Below are 11,550 nucleotides of genomic sequence, written 5' to 3' on the forward strand. Positions count from 1 at the left end.
TTTGGTATTTCTATACATTTCAAACTGAACACCACAATACATCTAGTTACCATCTCTCACTGTAGGAAGATATTACATAGTTATTGAGTATTCCCCACACTGTGCATTTCATACTTGTAACTCATTTATTTTGCAACTGGAAGTTTCTACCTGTTACTCTCCCTCACCAATTTCCATGCCCCCCACCCCCCTCACCTCTGGCAACCACCTGTGTGTTCTCTGTATCTATAACTCTGTTTCTGTTGTGTTATGGTTGGTTGTTCATTTGTTTTTTTTTTAGGTTCCACATATAAGTGAAATCATAAAATGTTTGTAATTCTCTGTCTGACAATATTTCACTTAGCCTAATACCCTCTAGGTGCATCCATGTTGTTGCAAGTGGCAAGATTTCATTCCTTTTTATGGCTGAATAATATTCCATTGTATATATGTGTGTGTATATCTATCTATCTAGATAGATAGATATCTATATATGGCATCTTCTTTACCCATTCATCTGTTGATGGGCTCTTAGGTTGCTGCCATATCTCGGCTATTGTAAATAATGCTACAATGAACATAGAGATGCATATATCTTTTCTACTTAGTGTTTTCATTTTCTTCAGACAAATACTCAGGAGTGGAATTGCTGGATTGTATGGTAGTTCTATTTTTTCTTTGTTGAGGAATCTCCATACTGTTTTCCATAGTGCCTGCACCAATTTACATTCCTACCAACAGTGTATAAAGGTTCTCTTTTGTCCACATCCTTGCCAACACTTGTTATTTGTTGTCTTTTCGATAATAGCCATATTGATAGGTGTCAGGTGACATCTCGTTGTGATTTCGATTTGCATATCCCTGATATTAATAATCTTTTTTAAAAAATAAATTTATTTATTTATTTATTTTTGGCTGCATTGGGTCTTCGTTGCTGTGCACGGGCTTTCTCTAGTTGTGGTGAGTGGGGCCTACTCTTTGTTGTGGTGCGTGGGCTTCTCATTGTGGTGGCTTCTCTATTTGTGGAACATGGGCTCTAGGTGCATGCTTCTGTAGCTGTGGCTCGAAGGCTCTAAAGCACAGGCTCAATAGTTGTGGTGCACGGACTTAGTTGCTCTGCGGCGTGTGGGATCTTCCTGGACCAGGGCTCAAACCCGTGTCTCTTGCATTGGCAGGCGGATTCTTAACCACTGCACCACTAGGGAAGCCCAATATTAATAATCTTGAGCATCTTTTCATGTGCCTGTTGCCCATCTGTATGTCTTCTTTGGAAGAATGTCTATTTAGGTCCTCTGCTATTTTTTTTTCTCTGCCCATTTTTTAGCTGGACTGTTTTTTTGATATTGATTTGTATATTTTGAATATTATTCTCTTATCAGATATATTATTTCCAAATGTCTCCCATTTAGTAGGTGCCCTTTCTGTTTTGTTAACACTTTTCTTTGCTGTGCAAAAGCTTGTCAGTTTACTGTAAAAGCTTTTCAGTTTGCTGTAGTCCCATTTGTTTAATTTTGCTTTTGTTTCCCTTGTCTGAGGAGACGTATACAAAAAAATTGCTGAGATTGATGTCAAAGAGCATACTGCCTGTGTTTTCTTCTAGAAGTTTTATGGTTTCATATCTTATATTTAAGTCTTTAATCTATTTTGAAATTACTTTTGTGCATGGTGTGAGAGAGTAATCCAGTTTGATTCTTTTGTATGTAGCTATCCAGTTTTCCCAGCACCATTTGTTGAAGAGACTGTCTTTTCCCCATCGTATAGTCTTGCTTTTTTTGTCATAGATTAATTGCCCATATAAGTGTGACTTCATTTCTGGGCTCTCTATTCTGTTTCATTGACCTATGAGATTGTTTTTCTGCCAGTACAATACTGTTTTGATGACTGTAGCTTTGTAGTATAGTTTGAAATCAGGGATCATGATATCTCCAGCTTTGCTCTTTTTTCTCAAGATTGTTTTGGCTCTTCAGGGTCTTTTGTGATTCCAGACAAATTTTAGAATTATATTGGTAGGGATTGCATTGAATCTGTAGCTTGCCTTGGGTAGTGTGGTCATTTTAACAATATTAATTCTTCCAATCCATTAACATGGTATATCTTTCCATCTGTTTGTGTAGTCTTCAATTTCTTTCATCACTGTCTAATAGTTTTTCATGTACAGGTCTTTTACTTCCTTAGATTTATTCCTAGGTATTTTATTCTTTTTGATGTAGTGGTAAATGGGATTTTTTTCTTAATCTTTCTGATACAGTAGTTTGTTCTTAGTGTATGGACATGCAACTGATTTCTGTATATTAATCTTGTATCCTGAAACTTTACTGCAACAGTGATGAGCTCTAGTAGTTTTTTGTTGGCATCTTGAGGATGTTCTATATATAGCAGCATGTTATCTGCAAACAGTGACAGTTTTACTTCTTCCTTTCCAATTTGGATTACTTTAATTTCGTTTTCTTGCCTGATTGCTATTGCTAGGGTTTCCAATACTATGTTGAATAAAAGTGGCAAAAGCAGACATCCTTGTCTTGTTCCTGATCTTAGAGGAAATGCTTCCATCTTTCCACCATTGAGAATGATGTTAGTTGTGGGCTTATCATGTATGGCCTTTATTATGTTGAGATATGTTCCCTTTATATGCACTTTGATGAGAGTTTTTTTATAATTTCTTTTTTCAGTTTATTTTATTTATTTTCTTAATCAATTAATTTATTGTTTTTCAATGAGAGTTTTTTTAATCATGAATAGATGTTTACTTTTGTCAAACTTTTTCTGCATCTATTGAGGTGATCATATGATTTTTATTCTTCAATTTATGAATTTGGTGTATCACATTGATTAAGTTGTGAGTATTGAGTTATCCTTGCATCCCTGGAAAAAATCCCACTTGATCATGGTGTATGATCCTTTTATTGTATTGCTGAATTCAATTTCCTATTATTTCATTGAGGATTTTTGCATCTATGTTCATCAGTGATATTGGCCTGTAATTTTCTCTTTTTTTGGTGATATCTTTGTCTAGTTTTGGTATCAGGGTGATGCCTGATTTGTAGAATGAGTTTGGAAGCATTTCTTCCTCTGCAATTTTTTCGACTAGTTTGAGAAGGATAGTTGTTAACTCTTCTCTAAGTGTTTGGTAGAATTCTCCTGTGAAGCCATTTGGTCCTGGACTTATTTTAGGGGGGAGTTGTTTTGTTACTGATTCAATTTCATTACTGGTCATTAGCCTGTTCATATTTTCTATTTCTTCCTGGTTTACTCTTGGGAGATTGTACATTTCTAGGAATTTGTCCATTTCTTCTAGGTTGTACATTTTATTGGTGTATAATTGTTCATTGTAATTGCTTATGATTCTTTGTGTTTATGTGGTGTCAGTTGTATCTTCTCCTTTTTCATTTCAGATTTTATTGATTTGGGCCTTCTCTCTTTTTTTCTTGACAAGTCTGGCTAAATGTTTACCAATTTTGTTTATCTTTTCAAAGAACCAGATCTTAGTTTCACTAATTTTTTTCTTTTTAGTTTCTATTGCATTTATTTCTGCCCTATCTTTATGATTTCCTTATATTAACTTTGGTCTTTGTTTATACTTCTTTTTCTAGCTCCTTTGGGTGTTAGGTTAGGTTGTTTATTTGAGCTTTTTTTGTTTCCTGAGGTAGGTTTGTATCACTGTAAACTTCCCTCTTGGAACTGCTTTTGCTGCATCTCATAGATTTTGTGTTGTTGTGCTTTTATTTACATTTGTCTCCAAGTTTTTAAAAAATTTCTTCAGTGATCCATTGGTTGTTTTGTAGTATATTGTTTAGCTTCCATGTGTTTGCATTTTTTTTCTTGTCTCATAGCATTGTGGTCAGAAAAGATGCTTGATATGATTTCAATTTTCTTAAATTTACTGAGGCTTGTTTTGTGTCCTAGCATGTGATATACCCTGGAGAATATTCCCTGTGCACTTGAAAAGAATGTGTATTTTGCTGCTTTTGGATGCAATGCTCTCTATATATCAATTAAGTGCATCTGATATAATGTGTCACTTAAGGCTAGTGTTTCCTTATTGATTTTTTTTGGAGGGTCTGGATGATCTGTCCATTGATGTAACTGAGGTGTTAAAGTCCCCTACTATTATTGTGTTACTGTCAATTTCTCCCTTTATGTCTGTTAATGTTTGCTTTATGGATTTAGGTGCTCCTATGTTGGATGGATATATATTTACAATTTTTATATCTTCTTGGATTGATCCCTTGATCATTATGTAATGTCTTTCTTGTCTCTTGTTACAATCTGTTTTAAAGTCGGTTTTGTCTGAAATAAGTATTGCTACCCTGGCTTTCTTTCTCTTTTTTTTTATTTAAGTATATTTGATTTACAATGTTATGCCAATCTCTGCTGTACAGCAAAGTGACACAGTTATAGACATATATACATTCTTTTTAAAATATTCTTTTCCATTATGGTTTACCCAGGAGATTGGATATAGTTCCCTGTGCTATACAGTAGAACCTTGTTGTTTATCCATTCTAAATGTAACAGTTTGCATCTACCAACCCCCAATTCCCAGAAAGATATGGAACGCTTCATGAATTTGTGTGTCATCCTTGCACAGGGGCCATGCTAATCTTCTCTGTATTGTTCTAATTTTAGTATATGTGCTGCTGAAGTGAGCACTACCCTGGCTTTCCTTTAATTTCCATCTTCATGGAATACATTTTCCCATTCCCTTACTTTCAGTCTCTGTGTGTCTTTAGATCTAAAGTGAGTGTTCTGTAGGCAGCATATATATTGGTCTTGTTTTTGTATCCATTCAGGCACTGTGTTTGTTGATTGGAGCATTTAGTCCATTTACATTTAAGGTAATTATTGATGAGTATGTATTTATTGCCATTTTGTTCATTGTTTTTGTAGTTCTTATTTGTTCCTTTCTTCTTCTTTTGTTCTCTTGTGATTTGATAACTATCTTTAGTGTTGTGTTTGGATTTCTTTCTTCTTTCCAGGTGTGCATCTATTATAGGGTTTTGGTTTGTGGTTACTGTGTGTGTGTGTGTACACACACACACACACACACACACACACATATATATATATTCATTGTAAGTTGCTGATCTCTTAAGATCAAACACATTTTAACAACCCTGCATTTTTACTTCCCCCTCCATGTTTTACAGTTTTTGATATCATATTTTACATCTTTTTGTTTCATGTATCCCTTAACTACTTATTGTGCATATAGATGACTTTACTATTTTTGTCATTTAACCTTCCTACTAGCTTTATATGTGATTGATTTACTACCTTTACTGTATATATGCCTTTATCAATGAGATTTTTCCTTTCATAACTTTCAAGTTTCTATTTGTGGCCTTTTCTTTTTCTCTTAGAGAAGTCCCTTTAACATTTCTTATAAAGCTGGTTTCGTGGTGCTGAACTGTTTAGCTTTTGCTTGCCTGTAAAACATTTGATCTCTCCATTGAATCTAAATGAAAGCCTTTTTGGGTAGAGTATTCTTGGTTGTAGGTTTCCCCCTTTCATCACTTTAAATATATCATGCCACTACCTTTTGGCCTGCAGAGTTTCTGTTGAAAAATCAGCTGATACCCTCCCACCCTTTTTTTTGACCAGTAAAGAATTTTATTAAGGTAGAGGCCAAACAACTTGCTTCTTTGAAAATTTTCACTTAGGAGACCAAAATTTAAGAATTCTGTATATGAAAATTATTTTTAAACAATAGGCCAAAAAGAAGAAAATGAAGAAATAGTACTTTCAAATGGAAAAGGCATTTGAAAATTGCCATTTCCCCTCTTCATATAATACAAACTCATTTAAAATATTTTTCCAAATGTTTTACTATTAAAGATGTATATAAATTGCCTAACACATTTTTAGTTTTTTTTGTAACATCTTTATTGGAGTATAATTGCTTTACAATGGTGTGTTAGTTTCTGCTGTATAACAAAGTGAATCAACAATACATATACATATATCCCCTTATCTCCTCCCTCTCGCATTTCCCTCCCAGCCTCCCTATCCCTCCCCTCTAGGTGGTCACAAAGCACCGAGCTGATCTCCCTGTGCTATGTGGCTGCTTCCCACTAGCTATATATTTTACATTTGGTAGTGTATATATGTCCATGCCACTCTCTCACTTTGTCCCAGCTTACCCTTCCCCCTCCCCATGTCCTCAAGTCCATTCTCTATGTCTGTCTTTATTCCTGTCCTGCCCCTAGGTTCTTCAGAACCATTTTTTTTCCTTTTAGATTCCATATATATGTGTTAGCATATGGTATTTGTTTTTCTATTTCTGACTTCACTCTGTATGACAGACTCTAGGTGCATCCACCTCACTACAAATAACTCAATTTCGTTTCTTTATATGGCTGAGTAACGTTCCATTGTATATATGTGCCACATCTTCTCTATCCATTCATCTGTCAATGGACACTTAGGTTGCTTCCATGTCCTGGCTATATTAAATAGACTTGCAATGAACATTGTGGTACATTACACTTTTTGAATTATGGTTTTCTCAGGGTATATGCCCAGTAGTGGGATTGCTGGGTTGTATGGTAGTGCTAGTTTTCGTTTTTTAAGGAACCTCCATACTGTTCTCCAGAGTGGCTGTATCAATTTACATTCCCACCAACAGTGCAAGAGGTTTCCCTTTTCTCCACATCCTCTCCAGCATTTATTGTTGTAGGTTTTTTTGATGATGGCCATTCTGACTGGTGTGAGGGGATACCTCATTGTAGTTTTGATTTGCATTTCTCTAATGATTAGCGATGTTGCGCATCCTTTCATGTGTTTGTTGGCAATCTGTATATCTTCTTTGGAGAAATGTCTATTTAAGTCTTCTGTCCATTTTTGGATTGGGTTGTTTGTTTTTTGATATTGAGCTGCATAAGCTACTTGTAAATTTTGGAGATTAATCCTCTGTCAGTCGCTTCGTTTGCAAATATGTTCTCCCATTCTGAGGGTTGTCTTTTCGTCTTGTTTATCGTTTCCTTTGCTGTGCAAAAGCTTTGAAGTTTCATTAGGTCTCATTTGTTTATTTTTATTTCCATTTCTCTAGGAGGTGGGTCAAAAAGGATCTTGCTGTGATTTATGTCATAGAGTGTTCTGCCTATGTTTTCCTCTAAGAATTTTATAGTGTCTGGCCTTACATTTAAGTCTTTAATCCATTTTGAGTTTATTTTTGTGTATGGTGTTACGGACTGTTCTAATTTCATTCTTTTATATGTAGCTGTCCAGTTTTCCCAGCACCACTTATTGAAGAGGCTGTCTTTTCTCCATTGTATATTCTTGTCTCTTTTATCAAAAATAAGGTTACCAGGGCTTCCCTGGTGGTGCAGTGGTTGAGAGTCCGTCTGCCAATGCAGGGGACACAGGTTCGTGCCCCGGTCTGGGAAGATCCCACATGCCATGTAGCGGCTGGGCCCGTGAGCTATGGCCACTGAGCCTGTGTGTCTGGAGCCTGTGCTCTGCAGTGGGAGAGGCCACAACAGTGAGAGACCTGCGTACCGCAAAAAAACACAAAAAACAGAAAAACAAAACAAAAAAAAATAAGGCGACCATATGTGTGTGGGTTTATCTCCAGGTTTTCTATCCTGTACCATTGATCTGTATTTCTGTTTTTGTGCCAGTACCATACTGTCTTGATTACTGTAACTTTGTAGTATAGTCTGAAGTCTGGGAGCCTGATTCCTCCAGCTGTTTTTCTTTCTCAAGATTGCTTTGGCTATTCGGGGTGTTTTGTGTTTCCATACAAATTGTGAAATTTTTTGTTCTAGTTCTGTGAAAAATGCCCTTGGTAGTTTGATAGGGATTGCATTGAGTCTGTAGATTCTTTGGCTAGTATAGTCATTTTCACAATGTTGATTCTTCCAATCCAAGAACATGGTATATCTCTCCATCTGTTTGTACCATCTTTAATTTCTTTCATCAGTGTCTTATTGTTTTCTGCATACAGGTCTTTTGTCTCCTTAGGTAGGTTTATTCCTAGGTATTTTATTCTTTTTGTTGCAGTGGTAAATGGGCGTGTTTCCTGAATTTCTCTTTCAGATTTTTCATCATTAGTGTATAGGAATGCAAGAGATTTCTGTGCATTAATTTTGTACCCTGCTATTACCAAATTCATTGATTAGCTCTAGTAGTTTTCTGGTAGTATCTTTAGGATTCTCTATGTATATTATCATGTCATCTGCAAACAGTGTCATCAGCTGATACCCTTATGGGAGTTCCCTCATATGTAACTTGGTGCTTTTCCCTTGCTGCTTTTTTTTTTTAAGATTTTTTTTTGATATGGACCATTTTAAAAGTCTTTATTGAATTTGTCTCAACATTGTTTCTATGTTCTGTTTTTTTGGCCCCAAGGCACTTGGGATCTAGCTCCCCAACCAGGGATTGAACCCACATCCCCTGCATTGGAAGACAAAGTCTTAATGACTGGACCACAAGGTAAGTCCCTCCCTTGCTGCTTTTAATATTCTCTGTTTATCTTTAATTTTTGCCATTTTAATTACAATGCTTCTTGGTGTGATCCTCTTTGAGCTGATCCTGTTTGGGAGTCTTTGTGCTTCCTGGACCTAGATGTCTGTTTCCTTTCCCAGGAAGGGAAATATTCAACTATTAGGTCTTCGGATATGTTATCTGCCCTTTTCTCTCTCTCTTCTCCTTCTGGGACCCCTATAATGTGAATGTTACTATCCTTGATGTTGTCTTAGAGGTCTCTTAAACTGTCCTGACTTATTTTTATTCTTTTTTTCTGTTCAGCCTCAGTGATTTCTTCTACTCTGTCTTCCAGCTCACTGATCCATCCTTCTGTATCACTGAATTTACTGTTGATTACTTCTAGTGTATTTTTCATTTCAGTTATTGTATTCTTCATGTATATTTGGTTGTTCTTCATATTTGCTAACTCTTTGTTTAAAACTTTTAACTTCTCATTCTGTTCATCCAATCCTTTCCTGGGTTCTTTGAACATCTTTATGATCATTACCTTGAACTATTTATTGGGTAGATTGTCTGTCTTCACTTCACTTAGTTCTTCTTCTGGGGTTTTATCTTGTTCCTTTGTTTGGAACATATTCCTGTGTCACCTCATTTTGCCTAGTTTGCTGTTTTTATTTCTGTGTATGTGGTAGGTTGGTTATATTTCCCAACGTTGGAGAAGTGACTTTTTGTAGAGACCTCCTATGCATCCCAGCAGCAACTGCCCTCTGGTCACCAGAGTTATGCTCTGGTGTGCCCCCTATTTGTGCTGCATGGGTCCTTCTGTTGGGCAGACTATTGTGGGCATCCTGATAGGTGTGGCTGGCCCCCACTCTAGTTGGTTGCCAGGCTTGAATTGTGCATAGGCGGTCACTGGTGGGTGAGGCCAGGTTCTGGAGTGGGTGGTTGCAGGGCTGGAAGGGGGGGGTTCCTGGATCTAGTGTCAGCCTGCTGGTGGGTGGGGCTGGGCCTCAGGGGGTCCCAGGTCTAGTGCTGGGTCACTGGTTGGTGGAACCAGGTTCCTGGGTCTCTGATTGCAGGGCCCTGTTGGTGGGGGGGTCCCAGAGCTGGTGTTGGGCTGCTCATGGGCAGGGCTGGATCCTGGAGTGGCTGACAAAAGAGCCCATGATGTCCCAGTGCTTGTGTTGGCCTGCTGATGGGCAGGGCTCGAGTCCAGAGTCCTGGGGCTGGTGCCTGCCTACTGGTGCATGGGCTGGGTCCTGATATGGCAGGCTGAGAGGCTGAGTTCCTGCACTGTGGTGGGTGGAGCCAGGTCCTGGGGTCTCTGGGTTCAGGGCTTTGGGTCCTGGAATTGGTATCAGCCCACTGGTGGGCAGGGCCAAGGCCAAGGGGTCCTGGGGTTGGTGCCTACCCACTGGTGGGTGAGGCTGGCCACCGGGCTAGTGCCAGCCTACTGATAGACAGAGCCATGTCTCAGGGTCTCTGGCTGCAGGGCCTTGGGGGGTTCTGGGGCTAGTGCCGGCACACTCGTGTTCAGGGCCTGGTCCTGGGCCCTCTAGTGGACAGAACTGTGTCCAGGGGTGGCTGCAGGCTCAAAGGGTCTTAAGGCAGCAGGCAGGCTGGTGGGTGGGGCTGTGTCTCCACCTGGCTAATTGCTTGGCCTGACACATCCTAGTACTGGTGCCAAAAGGCTGGTGGCTGGGGAAGGATCTTGGTGCTAATAAATTGGAGGGCAGATTCCAAAATGGCACTTGGTAGCACCAGTGTCCACATGGTAGAATGAGCTCCTCAAAATGGCTGCTGCCAGTGTCTATGTCTCCAGTTGCCTCCAGCATCTCAGGGAGGCTCTCCAAGATCAGCAGGTGGGTCTGACTCAGGATACTTTCTTTTTTAAAATAATTAATTAATATTTGGCTGCATTGGGTCTTCATTGCTGTGCGTGGGCTTTCTTTAGTTGTAGCGAGCAGGGGCTACTCTTTGTTGCAGAGCACGGGTTCTAGGCCTGCGCACTTCAGTAGTTGTGGCACGCAGGCTCTAGAGCGCAGGCCCAGTAGTTGCAGTACATGGGCTTAGCTGTTCCATGGCACGTGGGATCTTCCTAGACCAGGGCTCGAACCTGTGTCCCCTGCATTGGTAGGCGGATTCTTAACCCCTGTGCCACCAGGAAAGTCCCAACATACTTTCAAATTACTGCTTCTGCCCTGGGTCCCAGAGCACGTGAGATTTTGTGTGCATCATTTAAGAATAGAGTCTCTATTTCCCACAGCCCTCTGGTTCTCCTGAAAGTAAGCCCTGCTAGCCTTCAAGGCCAAATGTTTTGGGGGCTCATCTTCCCAGCGCAGGACCCCTGGGCTGGTGAGCCTGATGCGGGGCTTGGACCACTTGCTACTTGGGCAGGATCTGAGAACCTCTGCTATTGTAATTATCCTCCTGTTTGTGGGTCACCCACTCAGGAATATGGGTCTTGACTATACTGCATCTCCGCCCCTTCTACATGTCTTGTTGTGGTTCCTTCTTTATATCTTTAGTTGTAGAAGATCTTTTCCACTAGTCTTCTGGTTTTTCTCATCAATAGTTGCTCTGTAAATAGTTGTAATCTTGATGTGCCCAGGGGAGAAGGTGAGCTCAGAGTCTTCCTACTCTACCATCTTTGCCACTCCCCTAGTATAAGTCAGTCACTCTTTTATTCAATAAATATCTGTTGAGGGCAAACTATGTGTCAGGCACTGTGCTAGGACTGGGATATAGTGGACACACAAAGAATGGTCCTTGCCTTCATGGAAGTTAGAGTCTGCCCTCAGAAAGCTCTTTTAAGTCTTTTTTCAAACTTCTACATTCCAAGAGGATCTGCCCCTTCTCTACTCATACTCATTTTCATTTACCTGCTGTTGATTCCTATAGTACCTCTGACAAAATCCAGTAGGGATAGGAGCCTCATGGTCCTCATCAGTTATCTGGTCTGGGTCTTCAACTCTATCTGGTTGAATGAGAATTCTTCTCTGAATTAGCCCACAGGAGAGGAAAAGATAATGCTAGTACCAAACCAGAAATGGGCAAGCACTGTCTCCTGTTTCCGTCTTGATTATTGTTTCTTTACTCCTCTCAAGTTATTTGTTTGAGTTGCAGGTTGGGGAAGAGAAGGTC

The 11,550-nt window shown here is 39.3% G+C and overlaps 1 non-coding gene across 1 annotated transcript; it reads right to left on the bottom strand.

The window, feature by feature from the left end:
• Positions 1-4,522: 4,522 nt before the first annotated feature.
• On the bottom strand, positions 4,523-4,629 carry LOC113616019 (U6 spliceosomal RNA). Its single transcript, XR_003431180.1, has one exon. It is a non-coding gene; the product is annotated as a U6 spliceosomal RNA (small nuclear RNA).
• Positions 4,630-11,550: the final 6,921 nt, after the last annotated feature.

This window comes from Aethalodelphis obliquidens, unplaced genomic scaffold (genome assembly GCF_003676395.1).
Source record: "Aethalodelphis obliquidens isolate GAN/ISIS:26980383/991018 unplaced genomic scaffold, ASM367639v1 scaffold128, whole genome shotgun sequence".
Lineage (NCBI taxonomy): Eukaryota > Metazoa > Chordata > Mammalia > Artiodactyla > Delphinidae > Aethalodelphis > Aethalodelphis obliquidens.